Source organism: Pteropus medius, unplaced genomic scaffold, assembly GCF_902729225.1.
Source record: "Pteropus medius unplaced genomic scaffold, Ma_sr-lr_union100, whole genome shotgun sequence".
Taxonomy (NCBI): domain Eukaryota; kingdom Metazoa; phylum Chordata; class Mammalia; order Chiroptera; family Pteropodidae; genus Pteropus; species Pteropus medius.
This window is the reverse complement of record NW_024345600.1, coordinates 1,080,133-1,105,328: the sequence shown is the minus strand read 5'-3', so window position 1 is coordinate 1,105,328 and position 25,196 is coordinate 1,080,133. Positions and strand designations below refer to the sequence as shown.

At 39.5% G+C, this 25,196-nt stretch overlaps 1 long non-coding RNA gene across 1 annotated transcript; it reads right to left on the bottom strand.

Annotated features, from left to right (window-relative positions):
- Positions 1-20,960: 20,960 nt before the first annotated feature.
- Positions 20,961-24,513, bottom strand: LOC120611603 (uncharacterized). Its single transcript, XR_005655238.1, has 3 exons — positions 24,323-24,513; positions 21,827-21,957; positions 20,961-21,089 (listed from the first exon to the last, which is right to left on the bottom strand). It is a non-coding gene; the product is annotated as an uncharacterized LOC120611603 (long non-coding RNA).
- Positions 24,514-25,196: the final 683 nt, after the last annotated feature.

Below are 25,196 nucleotides of genomic sequence, written 5' to 3'. Positions count from 1 at the left end.
CCAGGGTAGCAGTATTAATGTAGCAACTTACTCACTGATTATAAACAAACATTAGTCAAGTTGACTTATAAAAGTTGGTGTGTGGTTAAAAAAAAAAAGAATTACATATCTTCTACCTGACAGATGGGATGAATCCCAAAGGTCTCTTTGGGCTGTGTGACAGTGTGCCATGTAAAAAACTTAGAATGGAATCCAGACTCTTTAACCGTGACTTGTAAATCTCTCCATGATTTGGCCCATACCTTCCTCTTGCCCTCATCTCAAGACCCTCCAACCTTGGCTCACTACTGAGAAGCCCCACTTGGCCTTTCTATTCTACAATCATAACCTCTTCCATGTGCCACAAGGTTCTGCACATGCTGTTAATATGTCCAGTTAATTCTATTCTTGGGTCTCAACTTAAAAATCACTTCCTTAGAGATGTCTTTCCTGACCACCCTCCAAAAGGAGGTTCATGCCACTCCTTTGTTCCTTTGGTTTATTTCTTTCAAAACACTTATAGAAATCACTATTTATTTTACTTATGTGTCTGCTTATATATATTTTTGCTGGGCATTAGTCTCCCCGACAAGATAGTGACCTAACTGGCTAATGACCCATTTTGATCATAAAAAAGGAGAAAGTTTAATCCAGGGAGTGTCTGAAAACTCCAAGCTGAGGCCAAGCTAGAGCTCTAGAAGGAGAAACAAAAACCAAGAGACTAGGATGGAAAGTGGGATTAGTGACCTGATAGTGTTTCCTTGGGCATGACAGACAGGCTGCGATAGACTCCCAGTGCAGATCAATCTCATATGAGAAGTTAAACAAGAAAACCAATAAGGTCAAGGACCTGAGAAGAAGTCAATTGAGCAGAAGCTAAGGCAGGGAAAGAGGCAAAGTCTCAGACAGACCGATTTCCACGTCCAGCTTTTCAGCAGAGTATGTTGGCACTTCTAGGATAGCCAGCCCAAGACTATTCTCAATATTTCTAAGGATCTGGATGACTGGATCTTAGGGTCTTAGACCCCTGAGCCAGTGACTTCACCTCCCTCTGAAGGCAGTGCTATTTGTCCTTTGGTCAGGCAACTGGACAGTGATTCTTTCTTCTGTCTTGTGTCACCCCTGGACAGTTCTTAACTCTAGGCACACATCAGAGCAATAGGACTTTTTCCTACAGCTCTGATAGCTGACTTCTCTGATAGTAGTTTTGTACCTTTGATCTAGAAGCAGCATGTAAATCTTGAGCTGCCCTTCTACCTCCCCCAAGTTCTGACTGCCCTATGACCCATTCATACATCAAAGCCCTCTTCAAGTTTTGATTCTTTTAATGAAAATTCACCTTTGGTTTCTTGGAGATGAATCCAAGAATGTTCCTGGTTTGTGGACTGCCCTCTAGTACAAATGATACTCTTTAGACTTTGACTTTCTGTTGTTATAGTAACAGCCTATGTCTTCTGGAAAGTTATATTTCCTGGGAATGCTGTAGTAAGGATCATAAGAGAAATTTAATTGGCCCCAACTCTATTTCAGACTTAAAAAAAAAAAACTTGTACCCACAACTGTATTTGTTTTCTTGCAATATAGAAGCCAGGAGAAATTGACAGGTAATAGAACCAAATCTTTACAAGAAGTGAGATATGTAAACATGATGAAATCTGATATCTAGCATGTTCTACTTTACTGAAGAAAACATAATGCTAACAATTTAACGGTACTGTGGTTATCAGCATAAATTGTGCAATAAAATATATAGGTATAATGGAAACTTCAAAAGCGTCAATTAGATGATAAATGATGTAAAACACAGTGGATTACTTTACTTAGCTTCAATGCTAACGTTTGTAAAATGAACAAAACAATGTGTTTATATGCAGGAACCCATATTATCATAAACATGTTTGCTAAAACAGAAAGCATAAATCGTAGTTAAATGTAGTGATGTCTGATGGTATGCTTGAATGTTTCTTTGTGATTAAATGTGAACAATTGCTCCTTTAAGGTAAAGGTCTGTGTATATGTAATTAATCAGATTGAAATGAAAGTGCAGACAGCTCATGCCATGCCTAGTTATCAGAATGATTGATTTTAGTCTGTGCTTCTAGGTGAAAAAATATCTTTTAATAATCCCAGCAGCCAAACCCCTGATATCACTGATAACTCAATGATTTGTGCACATTCTGCATTACTGTGCCCATTTGCAGGTAGAGGGTCTATACAGTGATCCATTGGATCACAAAATTAGAACACGGCAAAAATGACATCCCAATTTATGCAAGCGTTATGACTGCATAGTGCATTTCATCAGTGAGAAGTTTCAAATTGCTGCTGTTGTAGCTGTCATGGGCATGTTATTTTCTTTGGTTTGTGTGTAGGCAAGGCTGTCAAGCTTTTATCACACAAACTGGTGTTTTTGTGTACGGTAGCTCTCTGCCAGTCTCTGAATCGAGTTGTTATTAAGTCTTCAGCTTTAAGATAGTACTTTACCAACTTGGTTGAATTACACTCAATCACAAACACCTTAATGTTTTACTGGGTATAGAAGGTTCAGAGCAAAACATGGAAGCAGCTCTGCAGTAAGTATTGGTGGGTTGCTGGTGGGGGCTCTTGCTCTGCATCACTGCAGAGGAAATGGTGTCATACTTGGAGTTCTCAGTTCTGGGACCTCTCAAAATGAAGGACCAGGGCTAGCAGGAGACCACTCATGTAAAACTTGGTTGTCTTCTCCATTCTGCAACCCCTGATTTTCCAGACCTAGGCGCTGTAGCATCCACTTGTCAAAAACTTCAGCCCTGAGCCCTTCTGCCAAGGAAATGTTCTCTCTCACAGCTACCAAGCTGTTTGTTTCTGGATGCATGTAGATACAAAATACCTAGGGGATTTTATCTGGTGCCAACTCTCTTTCACATTAAATTTTGTTTTCTTGTATCTGAAATTGTTTTGGGTGCCATGCTATAAAGAAACCTGGAGAAATCGACAGAGTATTAGAGTCATGTCTTGGCAGGAAAGTAGTTAGATGTTCTTTATATTATGAAATATTATTTCTAACATGTTCTGCCTTTATGGAAAGAAATGTAATCCTAATACTTTATCTGCACTTTGATTATTAAGGTCTATTGTGAGGTATATATATAGAGATATTAGGGAAATGTCAAATGCTGCAAATAACAGATCTAAACCACAATGGATTCATTTACTTATACTTGTTATAATTGTTATATTTGTAAAATGAATGAAGCAACGTATGCAGAAACCCTTTCTTAGAAGCTTTCTTACAATTGTGTCTGGCACAATACCTGGCCCACAGCAAGTACTCTATAAATAGAAGCCATTATTATTAGTAGTATTGTTATTAATATTATAAGCAAAAATGGAATACAATTACATGTACATTTATGTGGTGAATGGCCAAATAATGGATGCCAAAGCAAGACAGAGGAAATGAGAGTTCATGAAGAAACCTGCATTGAAGGAGCCAGCGCACGCCTTCCAGAACTTGCCTGGCTTGGTTCTTAAGTCTCTTACATCAATCCTGACCTAAACCTCTGGGGCTGTGCTTTCCAATGCAGTAGCCACTAGCCACCCGTGGTTATTTAAATTTAAATTAATTAGCCACATTCCAAGTACTCAATAGCCACATGTGGCTGGCGGTTACTATACGAGACAGCACAGAGAACATTTCCATCATCACTGCCGTGATTTGTATTAAGCAGTGCTACTGTAGGGTAAACTCTGCAGAGAACCTGGGATCTGGAGCCTGAGGTCTGCAAAATATGGAGAAAATGATGCAATCAAATGAGTATCAGGCCTGTTTATGGGAATCAATTAGCAAGGAACTGAAAAAGAACAAAGTGTGTCATGTAGATGCCTTTTAAAGGCCTTGCTCTTGAGTGACTCCCTCATGGTGGGTAGAAATGTGCAGGTGTACAGGGGGGTCATCAGTCACCATCCATCATCACTTCTCAGCACGCATGGGGGAGGGGCGGGGGGAGCAACGGATCCTAAGGAGCTGCAATGGAAGGAGAACCAAACCCCAAATGGGATTGTGCAAGAGGAAAGTAGTTTGTAACAAAATGAATCTGGGACCAGGTGGGCTGTCTTAAAAGTGGCCTTTTCATGTATTTGAATTTAATCATGCTTCAAAGGGAGCAGACAAGGTACTGGTTACTGATTCTTATCCATCACGTCATGATGAATTGCACTCCATTTATTAATGACATTCACTTAATTAACCCCAAGAGAGGCAGGAGCTAACGTCTATCTTAGTCTTAACAATGACTAGAAATGCAACCAATGGTGTCGCCTTTAGAATAAGTGACTGGAATTAAATATGTGTGAGAGTGTGTTGATATTCTGTCACAGAAACAATGTAAAAATATAAGCGACTTTTAAATGTTTATAGATTTTTCTCCACAGAATGTTCTTAACTTTCTTCATATTTTTCAAATAATTTAAGTCACTTCAGTTAGGGAAAGTTGTAACCAATACCACAATGAGATAGCACCTCACACCTATTAAGATGGCTTCTATAAAAAGATGAGAATCCGTGCTGGCGAGGATGTGGAGAAAAGGGAGCCCTGGTTTCACTGTTGGTGGGAATGTGAATTGATACAGACACTATGGAAAATGCTATGGCGATTCCTCCAAATATTAAAAATTGAATTACCATATGATCCCGCAGTCCACTCCTGGGTTTATATCTGGAGGAATTGAAATTAGTACCTTGGAGAGATATCTGCACACCCATGTTCATTGCAGCATTATTCACAATAGCCAAGATATATATCTATCACACACACACACACACACACACACACACACACACACACACTAAAATACTATTCAGCCATGAGAAAGAAGAAAATCCTGCCATTTGTGACAACATGGGTGGACCTTGAGGGCATTATTTAAGTACGATCAGAGAGACTAATACTATAAGATACCACTTATATGTGGAATATAAAATAGCCTAGCTTGTAAAAACAGATGTAGAATAGTGGTTACCAGGGCCTGGGGAATGAGGGAACTGGGAAGAGATTGTTTAAAGGTGTAGACTTGCAACAATAGATAAGTAAGTCCTGGAGCTCTAATACATGACGCAGTGACTATAGATAACAATCTGCAGTATGAACTTCAGAGCTGCTAAGAGAATAGATCTTAACTGTTCTTCCCCCACCACACACACACAAAATGATAATTATGTGATGTGGTAGAGGTGTTAATTAATGCTACAGTTGTATTCATACTGCAATATATAAGTATCTCAAACTGACACATTCTACAACCTAAGTTTACACAGTGTTATATGTCAATTATATCTCAAGAACTAAATGAAAAACGAAACAATACTCATTTATTATCTCATAGTTCTATAAGTCAGAAGTCCTGGAGGGCTCAACTGGGTTCTCTGCTTGGGTCTCTCCTTGTGGTTCTAGGGCTGAGGACCCTGTTTTCCTGCTTCCTGTCAATCAGGGCTCACTCTTAGCTTCTAGAGGCCACCCACATTTCTCATATAGCCTCCTCCATCTTCAAGCCAGCTACAGAACGTCAGATCCTTCTCAGGTTTATAATCTCTCTGACTTCTTCTGTTACCAACCTGAGAAAAGTCTCTGCTTTTAAAGGATCACGTGATTAGATTGGGTCTCTCCAGATAATCTCCTTTTTAATAAGCTCAAAATTAACTGATGGATAACCTTAATAACATCTGTAAAATACCTTTACATTTTGCCATGTAACGTAGCATAATCAGGGGCATAATAGCTCGTCGTATTCACATTTGAAGGAATTGGGAATATTTTAGGGAAGCATTTTGAGATTCTGCCTACCACGCTATCTCTAAAAATTTTTAATCCTACATCGTCCAAGCCTACAGAGAGTGCTCTTCTATAAAGTTTTTTATGTCTCTCTCTTCCTTCAGCAATCCTTTCCTGATATCTAATATTGGCTTCTCTTGCTGCGATTTAAACTCATTGCTCTCAGTTTTGTCTGTATTCTTCTGAACTCAGGTTTCATCTTAGTGCCTGGAGACAGTGGGCTATTTCTAGAGCCTGTCGCTCATCTCGGTGCACTACTAGCATTTTTTCTTCGTGATGCAGAAAGAAGAGGCTGACATGGGAGAATGGAGACCAGTTATTTTACTACCCCTCACAGGTGCTTTGATGGACTGCTGTCTAAAAATAGGCAATGAATCTTCTCACACATTTATCAGTGGGCACTGGGGGCAGGGTTGGGGCAGGGCGAGAGGCAGAGGGATGGAGCAATCCTGCCTTCATCTCTTAGTTGCAGCCTCTGTTCAGGGCATTTGTAGAGAGCCATCTCGAATGAGGTTGACCTTTCTTCAGTGCCTCCCCTTTGTGGTGAATTTAAGTGACTTAGGTGGTTATGGCAATGCTTTTTGTAGTGATTTTTATTATACAAGGAAATAAGATAAAATTGGAAAGTACAGATGATCCAGTAGATAAGAATGAACATTGCCACAATCCCATCATCCATGGATAACCACCATTAGTACTGGGTTGTATATCCTTCTGGATATTGTTGTATGATATGTGAATAAATTATTTTTAAAAGGATATTGTACAACATTTAACAATTTATAGTGAAAACTTTTGTGTCAATAAAGGTATTTCTATGATGCCATTTCAAATGGCTGCCTCCTAATATTCCCTTTTGTGAGTACACCAGTATTAATTCAGTTATTTCAGCTAAACATTTAGATTGTTTCCATGTCTCACTTTTATGAAGAATGCTTCAGTAAACATCTAAGTAGCTAGATCTTTGAGCATCTTCTTAATTATATAAGTTAGAATAAGGATAAGCTGCTAAAAGTGAAATTGTTTGGCTAGAGCATACATACGTATTGAAATACTTCTAAATGTATTGGCAGTGTCTTCTAATTGTAAAATTCTTGATAATTAATGTGATATCATGGTAAAAACACTGGATTAGTGGTAAAAAGGATGAGCTTGAGCTCCTCTCTCCTCGCTTTCTAGTTCTATAATTTTGATCGAATCAATATCCCTGATCTTCAATGTCCTCATCTGTAAAACAGAATAATAATATTCACTCTATCTACCTCTTATGTAAAGGCTGTTTGCAGATGAAGAGAGATGGGTTATGGGGTAAGAACTTTGAAAAATTTTAAAGTTATGAATAAATATAAGGCATTCATTTATCCTTTTCTCCTAAACAAGGGCAGCGATCATCAAGAAAATAGTTCATAATGTCCCCATTGAATAGACCAATTTCTGACAACATCACATTGCACTAACATCCCCCAAGAGCAAACTGTGGATTTGATGGCACTCCATTGAGTATTCCACTGGCTCTAGTCCTGATCCAAAAGTGTACTTGCATATTTGTGTGCCTGAGCCTGTGCCTGTGTCTTTTCTTGCACAGTAATGCCTATGACTTGGAGAGTCTGTTCTGTATGGTTACTGTATTTTATTTTTTTTTTGTCACCTTGCTTTTTCAGGCTGGCTATTCCCTCATTCCCCTGCTGATCTATTATGTTGTCTCTGAAGTTGTTTTTATTGGTACTCATAGGTGGCATTTAGCACTCATATGGCACTTTTCATCTTGAAAACACTTTATAGACGTTAGCTAATTAATTTTCACATCACAGCATGATAGGTAGGTAGGGAGCTAATCTAAGCATTTGAGCTTTGGCCATGGAAGGTGTGTTGCAAGTTCAATAAATTAATTTTTGTTATTCTTTGGAGGAGGAAGAGATGGTTATCTAATTTGTCCCAAGCAGTAGAACACATGTACATTATAGTTGCAATTCAAGCCTAATCTTATAGTTAGTTATATCACAGGCCTTCTTTCTGGTTCTGATACAGCTTTCTCCCCAAAACAGTGTTATGGGGGATGGTGAAACTGACTAGCTGGAAGAAGCAAGGGGGAGCAACATAATTGGCACTTGAGTCACTTTCTTCTTTTCTTTCATTTTTGAACAATGGCACTTATTGAAATGAACCTGATGAGAAGTTTGACAATATTTCAGAGGGGCCTCCAAGCTTATGAGAGAGAAGGATGAGAAGCAGCAGGAGGCAACGTCTCATACGGGACAAATATAGATTATAATGGGATTTGGGTTTGGATTATAATTTGCTTTTGAAATCTAAGAGTCTCTCTCTTTGGTAAAGTAATGATATCTCTCTTGCTTGGGCAAATGGGAAAGCACTGAGGATAAAGAAGTCTTGGCTTGACTCTCATGGACTGTACCTAAAGTGAGGGAAGAGGACAGGAAGAGGAGGACTGAGGAGCAGAAACCCTGGATTTTGTTCTTTAGTCCCTGGGCCTCCCCAGAGCTGGTAAAGATTTCCCATCTACCCTCTGATCTTGAGGTACTAATCGGGGTTTCCAACACTGGTATCAGAAAAGATAATACTAGTAAAACTGGTTGTTATGAACAAAGGGAGCTTGGTCAGGATTCTCCAGAATTCTTCCTGAGTTCATGGTTGGAACTCAGGCAATGATGGGCTCTACCCCACAGGCATTCTCTCTTCAAGAGATGAAATTGAATGTAATGGGAGAATCGAATTCTTGTTGGAGATTATCTGATTCAGTTTCCTGTGTCCTGAAGTGTGGTCAAGATTCGCAATCATAGAAATTTAGATGACAAAACTTTTAGAGTTGTTGGTGGGGTTGCTAGTAGAGGAGGAAGCCAGAAAGAACAAGTCCTGAGGTTTTATCTATTTGCCAATATCTCTTCTCTGGTAGTCAGATTTCCCTGGTCTCTATAATTTCTCATGCCAGTGGGTGTCAGTCTGAACACTTAAGCAGATGGCTTAAGAAAGAAGAGAGATTTGACATTTAGCTGTTAATTTATTTTACGACGTGGGCTGCCATGTATTTATTATACATGAGGTAAATAAAAGTGATGGACTAATTATGAAAATGTGCACTGAGTTCCAATTATTCTTGGATTATGTGTTTAATATTTTGAAGTATTCCAATTACAGGGAGATTTGTCCCTGCAGCAAACTTTTTTTATTTGTGGAATTCCAACTTTATCTGGAATGAGGCTCAGCTGATTTTGTTCTAAGTAAATGAACGTCTTAGACTTTCTAACACAATTGGGATTTTTTTTTTTCCTGGTTGAATCATACTTTAGACTTATATTTTTGACAGCCTATTTCACAGTTGACTGGCCTTCCCCTCTCAATCTGAGATTCTGGTCCACTTTCAAATAGAAGATCCACATTTGTTATCATAAAAGGGCAATCTTGTCTTTTTAAAAAGATCACTTCTGGTTAATTCAAGATCTGTAACTCGTTTTGGTCTATTAACTTTCTCATATTTCTTTCAAGAACAATTTTATTTAGAGAGGAATGGATCAACAGCAAAATGGTTTAACATTATCCAAATGTCTGGTTAAAAATTATATATAAATTCTAAAAAGCAGAAACAACTAAGTTCTTTCAAACTTGGATCGACAGTAATAGAAGCACTAGAAAGTTTGAAAACTGGAGGATTGTTTGTGTCTAAAGACTTAATGAAACTCAATTTTGTTTTGTTTTGGATTCATATTCTAATTTTATGCTAACTACACAACACAGAGCCATCCTTCTCAATTTCATAAAAATTTGAAATTTTATAAAAATGGAAATTTTTTGTTTGTTTGCTCTTCAGTTATTGCCTCTAATCCAGAGCTTACCAATTTCATTTTGATCTTTTGCAAAAAAGTGATCTTCATATAATGAAGCATAGTAGCTTTATTACAGAGGAAAATACTGTGCATTTTATGGTTTGAGCATTATATCCATAAGTGGTTACATTAGTGTTATATGCTTATATGTAATCGCATTCCAAAAAGTCATCTGAGACAGCTTATACAAATACATAAACCAAAATAGGCAAATTATAAACAAGTTATAAATCAGGAACAGAGAATTATAGACAGAATAGAAAGACAAAACTTGGGGAAGAGTTTGAACATAAAGAAGAGGACACAGTTGCTAAAGATGAGCCACAAGTTTACTTTGCGTTTTTTGGTATCCAAATGAAGAGAGAAGCAGGATCAATTCCATATGACAAATGATCTACAAGGAACAAACATACCTGTTCCTTGGGGTAAATAAAGCTTTTTTCCCTCCTAATTAATTTTCCCTTGTGTTTATATTAGTATGTTACTATATAAAAATATTAATACATTGATATATTTTTTGGAATAATTCTTCATACAAGTTTTATTATTTTTATGTCATTTTTGTTCCATAACAAAACCCAAGCATAGTGGCTTAAAACAACAAACATTAATTATTTCTCTCTCTTCCATGATTTGACTTGGTAATTCTTATGGTCTGGACTGGTTTGGCTGGGACAGGATGGTGTAGGATGGTCTGAGCTAAGAATTCTGGGGTGGCTGGGTCCTATCTCTGCATGCTTCATTATCTTCCAGAAGGCTTATCAGGCTCATTCATATGGTGGCAGAAAGGTTCCCAGTAACAAGAGAGAGGAAATTCCAATACACAAACACTTTTTCAATGTTTGCTAATGTCCTATTGGCCAAAGTAAGCCTTAGGGCCAACACAGATAGATGCAAGGAATGGAGAAAGAGACTGCCTCTCTTGAGGGTGAGAGCTGCAAAGTCCTATTGCAAAGAGACATGGTTGTAGAGAAAGAAGAAATCCTTGTGGCTCTTTTTACAGATAATTTCCCAAAGTTGGGAATCAGCCCTTCTCTTTATCACTCCCCATCGATCATGAAGGTGTAGATTAAGCCTGGAGTAGAAAAGGACATCGTGTCTGCTATCAACTGTTGCCTTCAGCTCTGAATGTATCCTTCAACAGACATGATCTGTGATAACTGGTGGGATTCTTTTAAACATTTTTCCTTGAAGTGAGCACAGGGGTAAGCTTTCTCAGTAGAGGGCACTGGAGGGACATTGTAAAACAAAGAAGCTTTCTGCAATCTCAGATGGGCTAAGGGGTCAGCAGTGTGGGTGCGAGAACACCTGTAGAGCAGGCCCTAGCCACAGGCCCAGGGACCATCTGTGACTTTGCAGCCTCGGCCCGGTGATAAACTTTCCACAGATCTTTCCGTGTGGAGACCAGAACTCTGTGCAACCTACAAGCCACTGTCTACAGCCTGGAGTCCCACTCTAGCTGTTATTCCTTCTACAAGCACTTGCTCCTCCTCCCTTCCCCCACCCCCCCTCAACCCTCGCTCCAATCATGATCTGGAGGCTTGTACTCCTGCCCCTCCAGTATCCAGACTCCTACTACACACCCATGTCACTGGTTGCTGATCTTCTGCTCCTCTGCCTGCTCTCCACAGAGTTGCCTAGTGTTTGTCCCACAATTCCAGACCAGCTCTGGCTGTGTTAAGCTAGCCACCTTCTCTGCTCTCCAGTAGCCAAACCACCCCTTCTCTGATGAAGTCTGAACCCCTAGAAAGTTTGTCCTTCCTTAGGTGATCTCCCTCAGATTTGAGGTATGTTAGAGAGTTTCCTTTGTTTTATAGCTTTTCTTTAATCAAAAATAGTAATCCTTAAGTTAAGTTCCCCCTACCCAACCTTCTGTGTGGTTTCCATCTCCTAGTAAGACTCAAACAGCAACAGACTTGATATAGAGAAAATGGAAAAGCTGAACGCTGTCCTCCTAATTTTGGTGAACAAGTGGGAAACTCAGGTAGGTGGGAAGGGGAAGAAAAGAAAAAAGAATTGGAGGAAGAAGGGAAACAGAGATAAAGGGTACTGATAATTTCTCTTCTCCTTCCCCCCTAGAGCAGAAGCTAGGGAGGTATGTTTTGGGCATTAAAACTACCCAGGCAATGTAACTGGAACTCTCATACATTATTGGTGAGAGCATATCACAGCATAAAATCTTTGACAAACATCTGGCAGTTTTTTTTTAAGTGAAACTAAAAATATGAATATCCTATGACCCAGAGATTTCAATTCTAGGAATTTACCCAAGAGAAATCAAAACATATGTCTACAAAATGATTTGTACAGGAATGTGTAGAACATCTCTTTCATAATTGGCCTAAACTGGAAATAGCTTAAATGTTAATCAATAAGAGAATTGACAAAATGTGGTATATAAATACACTGAAAAACAAGTTAGTATTAAAAAGGATGGACTATTAATATATGTAATAACATGGATGAATCTTCCAGACATTTACCTATCTGTCTATCCATTCATTCATCTATCTTATATTTATGATGTATTTCAAAGTAAATACAGACATCTGTATACTTCCTACTAAATATTTAAGCATACTTATTACTAACTGGTTCTATTTGTTCATAGTTATGTGAAAGAAATCTTACACAAAAGAGCACAAATAGTATTGTTCCATATGAAGTTCTAAAACAGGAAAATCTAATCTAGGGTAGATAAAAATCAGAACATTGCTTGCCTCTGGGGAGGTGAAGGTGGCAATTGAGTAGGAGAGGACCTGAGGTAATATGCTGGGGTGGTGGTCATGTTTTGATATCTTGATAGAAGTTTGGGCAACACAGAAATAAACATGTGTATGCATTTGTCAATATGTACACTTCAGATTTGTATAATTCATTGTATGTAAATTTTATATCAAAAGAAAAAACATAAACAACTATAACTAGTTAATGATAAGTATGTTGATGGATAGATAACCGATAAAAGGAAAGTATATTTAAATGTTAATGGTAGAAACTCAATAGTGAGTATATAGGTATTCACTATAAAATTCTCCCAACTTTGCTGTATGCTTAAAATTTTCATAAGAGAAAATCTTTTAAAATGGCCAGTAAAGTATGGGGAGCCACAGAGCCTTCAGTCTAAGAGCACATTTTCCCTGGCTACCAGGGGAAGACTGCAGATTACTAGGCGAAGCCACAACACAGCCACCTCCACATGGCATGGGTTGAGGGCACTGAGGCAGCAGCAGAAAGTGTGTAGATAGGTATGTCCAAGGCAGAGTGTGGTGTTCTTATGCAGAAGTTTTCATGTGCTCTAGGATGGGGACATGAAGGTGCTGAGGGTGTCTGCAGATGACAAAGTTTAGGGGTCAGGGTAAAGAGGCCATCATAAGTGGGCAAAAGACCCTAGACTTGGGGCAAAAGGCCCACACAGTGGGTGTTAACATGATGTTCAAGAGCTAAGGATCGGACAAACTCAGAGGTCACCTATTCATTCATTCATTCATTCATTCATTCAAAAATCACTTATTGATCACCCATTACGTGTTATACAGTGCTCTAGGTGCTGGAGATATAGCAGGCAACAAAACAAATTGAGTCCCAATGCTTTAAAAGCTCACATCCCAATGGGGGAGAAATAGACAACAAATAAGCAACAGGAGAGAATATATCAGATGGTGATAGATTCTATGGAGAAAATAAAGTGATGGAGGAGGATAGGGAGTATCAGAATAGAAGAATTTGTTTTTTATATAGGGTGGTCTGGGAAGGACTCGCACATGAGGCAATATTTAAGCACAGATCTGAAGAGTATGGAGGAGGAAGCCATATACGACTTCCTAGGGAGGAGTATTTCAGGTTAAGGGAGCAGCAAGTACAAGAGGCAGGAGTTTGCTTGCCATCTTTGCAGAAGAGTTAAGAGCTCAGTATGACTTAAATCAAAAAAGAAAGAAGTAGTAGGTGAGATCAGAGAGGTGGTAGGAGACCAGAGATAAGCACTTAGGCTTTTTGACTCTGAGTACAATGGAAAGGTTTGAGAGAGGCATGAAACATCAAAAATAACAGTTTAAACGGATCACACTAGCTGTGTGCAAATAGACTGAGAGCCAAAGGCGGAAGCAGGGAGGCAAATTATAGGGCCTTTGCATTAAACCATGTGAGAAATAGTGGCAGCTTGGGCCAGGTATAAGAGCTGATAAGAATTGGTCAGGTTCTGGATATATTTGAAGGAAGCGCCAACAGGGATTTACTTACAGATGCAAGTAGGATCAGAGAGGAGTTGAAAATAACTCCAAAGTTTATAGCCTGAGCACCTGGAATGATATACATTCCATGGCAAGTGTATAGGATGGACATATTTTGGGGCAATAATCAGGAATTCAGGAATGGACATGTTAAACCTATGTTGACTTTTAGACACGTCAGGTAGAAAGTCAGACAAATGAGCTGTGGGGTTCCAGAGAGGCCTGATCTATAAATATAAATTGGAGAGTTACTGTATATCAGTGCTATTTAACACCATGGAACTGGTAAGATCACCTAAAGAGTAAATATAGATAAAGAAGAGAAGTGGATAAAGTACGGAAGCCTTGGGACTGCAATGCTGAGAGGTCAGGGAGATCAGAAGCAACTGACAGAAGAGACTAAGAAGGATTGGTTAATGAGGAGAACCAAGAGAGAATGGTGGTGTTATGATCTGAACATTGACTTACATTCAAAGGTTGAAGCCTAATCCCCATTGTGTTGATATTTGGAGATGAGGCTTTTGGGGAACTAGGTCATGAAGGTAGAGCCCTTGTGAATGAGATTAATGCCTTTACGTTAAAAGGAGGAGACATGGAATGGATCTCTCTCTCTCTTTCTCTCCCTCTCCATCCTTCTCTCCCTTCTTTCCTCCCTTTCTCCCTCTCCTCTCTGCCATATGAGGACACAACAACAAGAAGATGGCTAACTACAAACCAGGAAGAAGGTTCTCACCAGAACCCAACCATGCCGACACTCTGATCTTAGATTTCCAGCCTCCAGAATTGTGAGAAATGTTTGTGTTTAAGCCACTCAGTCTATGGCATTCTGCTATAGCAGCCTAAGCTGACTAAGATAGGTGCCCAGAAACCAAACGAAGAAAGTGTTTGAAGGAAAAGGGAGTAATCATTTATGTCAAATGTTGCCAATGATCCAGAGAGCAGCACTGTCCAGTCACTTTGTAACAGAGACCAACAAGGATCAAGAGGATGCTCTGTGTATCCAAGACCCTTGCTGTCACTCCATGAGTTACTTAAAAACACCCTCTGAACAGCACATATCCAGTCACCCCTTGGAAGTAGTATGGTGAGGTTGAGGAGATCCACAATACCAAGACATGGCATTTAGTGGAAGGGATTGATGAAATCATTTCAGTGGATTAATTTTTCCTATTGGATTAAAAGGTTCTGCCCAGCAGGAAGAAGCTCAGAGGGAGGAAGAGGTATCAAGTAAATAAGTAAATGAAGCTGAATTTTCTTTACACATTTGAATGTGTGATAAGTAATTAAGTGACCTCACCTCATTAATAAATAGTCACATTCTGAAGGGTCTATTTCTATTGCACTTGACTAAAATATAATTTTCACTTTTAAAAAGATAATTATTAGTATGGACCCAAGTTTAATGTGTGTATTAATTGTAAATGAGATGCATAACTTGCAATAACACAGAGGTGGTTCAAATGTATACGCAACATACAGGAGAGTGCTGGGCAGTCAATAAATATTTGGTAATTAAATAAATCAGGTTACATTTTAAAGTTGTTTTTTTTTTTTCCTTGAGATTTTCACTCTCATGGATGAGATCAATACACATAACTCTCTTAAAGGCTGTCCTGGTTGTTTTCCTGGCAATATAATGTCCATGGCAAAGTTGATAATAAATGTAGTTCTTAAACCTGCAGAGAAGAGTTTTTAAAAAGGAGTGACTAATTAAGCATTCTTTAACCAGGTCTTCGGATTATTCGTATGACAGAGTTTCTGTCTGTAACAACCTCTTGGAATCACAGAGTGTCAGAACTCGCCCTATTACTTTCAGATCAGGAGACCAAGGGCCAGAAGGACTAAAATTGTACCAGGTTAATGGTTAGAGAAAAGCAGTGGTGGCTCTTGCAATAGACTATCTAGTTTTTCTTCCAATACCCTATCAAAGATCCTAAGTTCATAACCTGTGCTCGTATTTTTATGAACACACATTTTAATTTATTTTAAAGACACTCAAAAATTCTGATGTGTGGGTGAAAGAAACGGGACTGAGAAATCGTCGCAATTTACAAAATGTATCTATTTAGTGTTTATTTTTCACATTCCTTGACCTGCAAAAGAAGTCAAGGAGATCTATCCTATAGAGCAGTGATGAAGAACTCAAATACTTACAGGATCCAAACCTTTTGTAAAAGTGAGCAGGTTACCAGAGGACCATGGCCAAAAAAAAAAAAAAAGGAAAAGAAAAAGAAAAAGAAAGTGTGTGCTGGTGAAATGGAGAGGGTGATGGTCAGTTCCAGCCAGTTTGTGCAGGCCCATTGGTGCCCCACCTTCTAGTTTTTCCAAAATGCTTGATTTCTGTGAGAAATCCCCAATTTTATGTATCAGCCGCTGGATTTGGCCAGAGGCTTCCTCTTTGCGACTCTGTTATAGAGGTTTGAGGTTATTCTGCAATCTCTGTCGATACATAATTTTCATTAAGGAGCTACTATGGGCTTAGCATTATAGTAAACGCTACAGGGATGAGGAGAAGAGAAACCTACAGTCATTTAGAGCATCTTCCCAGAGTTCCTAACTCAGGTAGGAAGACCAATATATGTGTGTCTATGCACGGAAATACATGAGAAATAACTAGGGAGGCATGTAATCGATAGATCGGGTGGTGTACACTGCAGATACTATAGGAATTCACAGGCTCATTCGTAGAAACAAATTGGGATGTGGGCTGGTTATGGATGTATTATCTCTCAGTTCCAAATACATATTTTTTTGCTTGATCTGTGAAAACGGACCTGTGCCCTTTAAATATTTTTCCTTTGCCAGCTGGCATGATATCAAGCTTAGTCTTAGTAGGAGGAGAGGGTTTTGCTTCCTGGTTCTGGTATGCTAGCTTGGCTGGCTCCCTCAGCTGCTGTCTGCTGCCCAGTTTTTCCAGTTTCCAGCTCCTTCAGTGCACAGCAGCCAGCGGAGTCCCCTGCCGTCCACCTGGGGCAGTTTTGTAGTGATGCCTCCAGGGAGACGTCTCCTAGTGAACAACTTTCCTGACTCCCTACACAATGGATTTCTGGAAAGTTCCAGAGGGAGGATTTCTGGCAGGTTCCACTAGCATGACACCACCCTGCCACATGAGCCACAGTTGTGCCCTCTCCAAGGTCCAAACCTCAGCCCAAGAGCCTCTCTCTTGGGTGCCAACCCTTTGTTACCCTAATCCCTTGTTATAGTTAATATTCTTATATTAAAATTTCCCTATTAAAATTTTCGTGCGATTTTGGTTTCCTGATTGGACCAAGAGTGATATAATTGTGTCCTGTGCCCCCAGCTCATCATGACTTCTCCAGGGGCCACGTGCGGGCTGCAGAATATACTCCTTTGTTCTTTCCCCACTACAAGAATATAGTTATAGCGGGGGTATCCACTTTGGTTCTCAAACTCCTCGTGCTCAGTTTATAGAGCAGGTATTTCATCAGAGCCCTTCCTTCAGGTTCTTAAAACTTGAGATGGGATGATGGAAATATTACATATTGAAGCTGTAATGATGTTTACATATTGGTGCATAAATGTATCAGTACTCATTAAGATGTGCGCTCTAAATGGGTGCATTTGTTGTATGTAAAGTAAAAAACCAAAAACCAAAAACTCATTCTCTGGGATCTAGGTTAGGAATATAAACTCAGAACTGCCCGAGGCCTTAGTTCCAGCCTGGTGGGGAAGGCCAGCATGAGAGAAGGAACTGACAAACACACAGGTGGGGATGAAAGACAATGAGAGGGAAAGTTTGCAGGTTCTGGTCCCTGGTTTCTTTTGTTTCCAAAAGTGAATCTACTGCCTCCCACCCACCCGCCAACTTTTTTTTTTTGCTATTTGCTCTTGTGAACTAAGAAATTCTCCATCTTGCATAAACTAGTTCAATTTGATTGTCTTTTACTGGTAACTAAATATTTAATACAGAAAGAAAAGGTCATTGTGGGCTGAGCTAATCAGTGTGTGCAGACTATTTTAGAGGTGAGAGTGAGCTGGATCCTGTAGGGCGCATGGAGAAGAGGTAGCAATGCACTGGAGGTGGCAATGTAAAGAAAGCACAGTGAGAAATAAGCAAATAAGCACAGGTGTGGCATTTGTGGAGACAGGCCCACAGAGCATGCAGCAGTTCAGAGTAGAGACTTTGAAATCAGATAAATTTGGGCATACATCTTAGCTTTGCTGTTTTGAGTCTAGGGTCTTGGGGTAGAGTCCCAGCGTCTCTGAGTTTTATATAATTGTTGCAAGGTTTAAATGAGATTATGTATTTAAAACATCACAGTGATTGGTGCAGTAGTAGAAATCATAGTAACACTAGCAGTGGTAGTCATTTGTGGTTATACTTATTGGGAAAGAATACTTAAAGATATGATTATTTTTATTCCAAATGAATAATTGGTATAATTGACACCATTCTCTAGATAGTCTAAGGAAAATTATTAACCAAATTGTAATCACTTAGAAAAGAATAAGTGAGTCCTAAGAGTCAGCTATGGCCTACCAAGAACAGGTCATGCCGAATTAATTTCCCATCGCTTTTGTTAGCTTTATGAGGTGGAGGAAGTAGGGAAATTTTACCAACACCTTCTGTCCTTTATGAAAGGCACTCGTTCAAGTTACTATAGAGCCTGACTTGAATACTTTAAGTCAGGGGATTCCCTTTTCCCAGAATACCCTAGATTTCTCATCAGCTCTGTCTATTTTGAGAAAGCTTTTTATTTTATTGACCTGAAATTTCTATATTTGCGTCTTAGTTCTGCTGTTTGGGTGTGCACAATAAGAAGACTGTTTCTTCTTCCTTCTACTACTTGAAGATCCCTCTTACATCTTCCTTCAGATATATTCTCTTCTGTTACATCAATCCTCAGTTCTTCACACCCCTCTTTAGTTAAAATAATTTCTAAACATGTCCAGTTGTCCTCTTTAGTGTTTTATTTGGCCATGTCCCTTCTGAAGTGTGGAAACTCTTAGACTTGGTTGTGATATTTCTGATGTTTTCAGACCTCTGTGGATTGCAGGACTGATACATAGAATGCTTTAATATTTTTATCTTATGATTTCAGTATTAGTAACATTTTAAAGGAGCTATGTCACATTGTTGACTCATTTTGAACTCAAAAAGCACAGAATCCAACTGTACCATTTAAAATTCTCCCTTCTAAATTTAAATCTATAGCTGTGCTATAACTATTGATTTTTTTTTTACCTAAAATGTAGGGTTTTACCATTATACTTCTTGTTAGTTTCAGCACAGTAACCCAACCTGTCAAAAGCTTGATCCTATCATCTGTCATGTTAGTTATCCCTCCCGGCTTCATTTTATCCTCAAATTGGATTTGCATGATCCTACATCATAAGCCACTGACAGGAGTGTTGAATAGGACAGAACCAAGTGCGGAGCCCTGAAGCATGTCTTAAAGACTTCCTCCTACATTTACATAGTTTTATTAATTGGTACTCCTTCAGTAAAGTGTTTCAACCAGCTAAGAATTTTCTTATTTGCATTCTAGTCATCTTCTCACATAGCTATTAAAAACTTCTTTGGAGTTATGAGAAGCACCTAGGATCTGGTTATTTTAGTCAAAGTTCTTCAGAGAAACAACATTAATAAATGTGTGTTTGTGTATATATATTCAACTGATTAGATGAGGCCTACCCACTTTATGGCGGGTTATCTGCCTTGCTCAAAGTCCACCGATTCAGATGTTAATCTCATCCAAAAACACCTTCGCAAAAAACATCCAGAATAACGTTTCACCAAATATGTGGACACCATGGCCCAGCCAAGTTGACACATAAAATTAAGCATCACACTGGTGTTGGACATATCTGGCCTGCCATGAAGGCTGCCAAATTGTTCAGGCTGCATTCTTCACAAAGGCACTGTGCTGAGGAAGTGAGTGGGCACTGAACTGTAGTCAAGGTACTACTCACCAAGCCATGTACCCCAGACTCTGCCAGCATCTGCTAGCAGGAAGGGCACTTTGTACTAATTAGTGTGTAGGCACAATCTATTTATGAAGCCATGTGCCCTTGGGCACTTTTTTTCTAATTTGCACAAAACCTCGGAACAGGCAACCTTCAATTTTACACTTGGATTCTAATTCTGACTCAGCTTCTCAGTAGCTACATGCCCATGGGCTGTCATTTATTTATATGAAGCCAGTTTTCCTCATCTGCAGAATGGGATATATATCTGGTTGTGAGATGTAGATCAAATGAGTTAACACTTATGAAACACCTGGCCGTCTTGGTGTCTGGCACACAGTGGTTATGTAGGGTGATGGTGTTGTACAGCATCTCACTAATCTACATCCTGGTATTCACTCCAGAAATGACTTCTCAGCATGTTCTCCATCCCAAGGGTTTCTTCTTTATGTGGCTTACCTATGGATTCCATTTAGAATCGTTGACTGATCTGAACGACCACAAGGGCTGCTTTCCAAACATTTAAACAAGAGACTCAGACGATGAAAGTCCTTGTCTGGCTTTAGGTAAGGACTTTTGGAGTTGAGGGACAGTGAGACGAGTCCATAAGTTCCCACTGCCTGGAGCACACAGCTGGCAAGTCTAATTTTAAGTCCTCGCTGAAGCCCCTTTGACATCATAAACGCAGAATGTCCTATTTCATCAAAACAATGCACTCTGGAGGGATGATAAACAGATGACAGCCATGCAGCTTTCCCAAATGGAGCAGAACACATGGTCACAAATAATGTTTATAAATAATAGTTGTACAAAGAAATGCTGAATTGAGAATGAATAAATAACAAGACTTTTTTTCCCTTTAATTAAAAGGACTTGGCCGACCTAAAATATCAAGGTATCATTTGCCATTGTAGAGGAGGACACTTGGAATTGAGCATTAAATCTTTTCTGATAATTTCACAGCAGCTTAAAATCTCAAACATATAACGTTTTTTAGCTTGATGCTCCCTCCAATAAAAGAATGATGCTTTAAATAAATCAAATTTGAATGAATAGAGAATAAGAAAACATCTTATATGGCTGGATTTTTATAAAAGTCACAATTCGAAAACAGCTGAGTATGTAGTTCCTCTGTAGAGTGTGATGTAGAGTGTATTCCTTCTCCAATAGACTCTGCTCCAGATTAATTTCACATTTTTCTGAATAAAGCATGTTTGCATTCTTCCTGTCTTTCTTCTTGTCCCTCCTCTTCCTCTTCTCTACAGGAAAGCAGACTTGACAGTGACAGCGGTGTCCGTGCACAGCTGACAGAAAGAAATCCAAAAGCTAGTAAATCAGGTCTGTTTTCTTTTCAGTAATTCCTTCCAACCCATGGCTTTCTCTCTCCCTGCCCCTGAAGTCAGACCTTCTTGTGTATATGTGTATAAGAAAAAAGAAAAAAGAAGGAAGGGAAGGAGGGAGAGAGATAGAAAGGAAACAAAGTAGTAAATGGAAAAAGAGAAACAAAAGGGAAGGAGAGAAATCGTGATGATCCCCTACTCTTTTTTGCTAGTGTCCACTGAGTGAGATTGATTCTGTGATAACTTATCAAGAGTAGAAAGAACTCTATGCTTTGGAGATTTCTGCTTCTATTGCCTTAATCTTCTCACAACTCCTGAGGTTCTCCACTGACTCAATTCCCTCTAAACCGTAGATAATAGAATTACAGCCTCGACAAAAGCCTTCGAGGTTATCCGGTTCATTTTGTAGAGAAAAGGACCAAGGCCTTGTGAGGGATGACTCAGCCAAGGTCATTCAGCCAGCTGTGGCTGCAGCTGCACTAGAATGCACATTTCCTGAAATCAGTTCAGGGCTTTTGTCACTGCTGTATGCCGAGTCTCTGCAAACAGCTTACTATTCCCATGATCTCTAGTTGGATGTCACTTTGAGCTTTCCTGAAAATACAGTTGGACAAATGCCAGTTGGTTTGTACATCAATTTACTTTTCTTATGCTCTTCCAGGAGGCTGAGGAATACAAGCAGTCGTATTAACTTTAAATACCTTGGTTTAGCATAAAACGTTCTCAGTTATCATCATCCTCTCCAGTCCTCTCAAGGCTCGTACTTCAGTGTCTCTAAACCACTCTCTGTTTCTTGCACACATCTAGTCCTTGCAGATGCCACACCTTCTGCCTGAAAAATCATAACAACAGTGATGACAGTTGGCATTTGTTTGTTGCATACAATGCTTCACCAGCAATGATTGATTGGCAGATCACTGGAATCAATCACCCATTGACTTATAACACTGGCTCATTTACTAACCATGCTGAACTATTAAGAAACCACAGCACTGCCATTTATTGCTTCTGAGGCAGAAGGGAATATTTCATGGTGTCATACAGGGAATATCATGGTGTATCAGTTAAGGCTCAGACAGGAAAACAGAAACCGGTCTAGGTATTTCGAGCCAGAAGGGTCTTAAAATAGGGGATTGGATGCATGCAAAACCATCGGAAGAACTGAAAGTTGAAAGGTCAGGAAAAGGCTCTGCTGGCTCTCAGGTTTCTGCTATAGTCGCAGAACCCACAGAATGGTCACCACAGCCTGAAACACTAAATTAGCTGATTTTCAGAGACCACTGAAAAACTTTTTGCCAACCTGCTGAAGCCCATGCATTTTCCCACCATTGCTAGAATAGTGCTAATATCTCTCTGTTTTGTTTGCTTTCTACCTATCATGGGAGTTCTTTTAACTCGTACAATCTAGCTCGGAAACTTTATAGCAAAGGATTTTGGGAAGTGTAGTTTCCAGACTTGTAGCCTATAAGCTAGAAGGAGAGAATGGTGGCAAATTGCCAGAAATCTGACACAGATGGCCCCTATATTTCTTCATATTGTGGTGGGAGGAGGAAAAGGAAAATCCTTTTTTAGCTTCTATTTCCACTCTAGGTAAGCAGCGACTTTTCTTATCAAAGATGTTTCAACTTCCTCCTCTCGTCACCATAGCCTGCAAAAGAACACTAACCGTATAGGGAATAAAGATATCAATGATATTGCAAAATGTACTAAAGGCTGCAGTCATTCCCAGGTTAATAATCTATAGCAGAGGTTAAGAACCTTTTTCTGTAAGGGGCTAGATAGTAAATATTTTAGACTTTATGGGTTATCTGGTCTCTGTCACAGCTCAACTCTGCCCTGATAGTGCTAAAGCAGCCATAGACAATATATAAATGAATAAATGTGTTTTAATGAAACTTTATTTCAAATACAGGCAGTAAACTAGATTTGTCCTGCAGGCCATAGTTTTCTGATCTAGATCAATAATAAGAAAAAAAAAGCAGAAAACAAAACCGACTTCATCTCCCAAAACGAACAAACAAACAAACATTTTAGCCACCTATTAGAGCTATCTATGATGACAATGATAATGCAGCAGACAGTGAAGAAGGCACAGAATATGCAAGAATTATTTGCTTACTTGTTTTGGTTAAAGGGACGGGAGTTGTTCCTATACTCTGGTGAGGAGCAAAAAAAGACTAATAGAATCCATGGATAGCTTCGAAGTTGCTTATACATATGAATATGTATAGTACCTGGGACATACAATTCTCACTATAGAGTTTGACCATAGGCTTCTCAACAAAGCCTTTTTTTTTTCTTTTACTATTATCAATAATCTTTCAATTCCAAATGATGAAAACTCAGCCCAGATTGACTTAAGCAAAAGGAAGGATGCCTTAGCTCTTACTGCTGAAAATCAGAGTATTGCTGATTTACTGCACACTTGGCTCTGGGTGTGCATGCGGAATTAGTAGAAATCACTCTTTCTCCATTGGTCGGCCCTGCTTCTCTCTGCTTTTCTTCATTCTCACTCAGGCAGACTTTCCCTTTGGGGTGATACATCTCGTAGTTCTAGCAAAGTCCCAGGGTTGACTCTAATTGTCCTGAACTGAGTGTCAGGCTCAATACAGAACTGATTATTCTGGCAAAGGGCAGGAAAATGCTGAGTGCCTAAGCCTAGGTTCTATGCCCCATTGCCGGTAGAATCAGCCACATCTCAACCACATAGACTGTAGGGGAGGAAGCATAGCTCGTATGAGGCAGATCAGTAAATAAGTCTAAATAACAATGGAATTTCTCTAATTTGAATAAATATAACAAACTTTCTTGAGCAATACCTTTCTTAAGATTCTTAAATGAGAGCATTTTTCTTTCTAAATAAGAATCGTTTGATCATTTGTCTTGTTTTTCTTTAGTTTTCATGAAAGCAATTAATGAACAAGAGCGGGGGCAGGGGGTGGGGAGAGAGAGAGAGAGGCAAAGGTCACAGTTTTCTTTCTAGGAGGTTCTGACAATTGACCTTACCTTTCCTTTAGCTGATTCACTGAAGTATATAAAGACTTGGAAGCTTTTAAAAGCAAAGAGCATATAGATTTCATTTTTATCAGGTTAAAGAGATGTGAGTTCCACCATGCCTGAAACAGCCCCTACCCTATCAGCAGTGAATATGCAATTTAAGTGTGGCTACCAGTACTGTGGTGTAAGCAAGCACTGACCTTTTAGATTAGTGCCTAAGCCTTCATTAAGAAGAGCATCCAAAGTGACAGCCATGCCTCTAAGGAAGCCCAGCATTCCACACTGGTAGCCCAAGCAGTGAAAATTGACTTGGCGTGGGATTCTCCTCTCTCAGGCCCCCATACTGGGAGCCAGGAGCATAAGACAGCATGTTGGCAGATTCCAATCACTTAGGAGCTTTCCTTTATGACGCTGCTTTGTAAGAATGCGTCTAGTTAAATTCACAGGGTCATTGACTATGGCTTTCAAAACACGAGGTTTTATGAAGGAATGCGGACCTGGAATCCAAGGTTCAGAGCCCAGACCTTCAAACAGATTAATCGCCATGGGGAGCATCATAAGAGTTTTCTAACCTTGGCTTCATCCTGTGCCCTAGCAACTGTGGGGCCCCTATTCAGCAGACCCAGGAGTCCACTATGGTCTGTTGGACAGAGCATTGGGCCGGGAGCCAAGAACTGGGGCAGGCTCATTTCAGCTCCCCGACTGGCTCCCTATGTGCTCCCTTGAGCAAGTTCTTAACTGCTCTGTCTGAATTTCCATCTTATTAAGTTAAGAGAAGAACAGTAATGCCCCAAGACATAGAGTTCCAGAGTGGGGGGTAGAGGTGGGACAGGTGTATGTGTGTGCATGTGTGTGTATGTGTGTGTCTGTGTCTGTGTCTGTGTCTGTTGGGGAGGGGAAGTGTCTGGAGAGCAAGTAAATCATTTGCGATAAAGAAAGTGTCTTGCTCTGTCTAGTGGATAAAAAGAGTGACTATTTGCTGCTCATACACTTGCCTTCTGATAAGCTGAAGAAGAGTAATAGGGAGACAAAAGAGATAAATAAGACTGAGGAACAAATGAAAAATTGACAGTC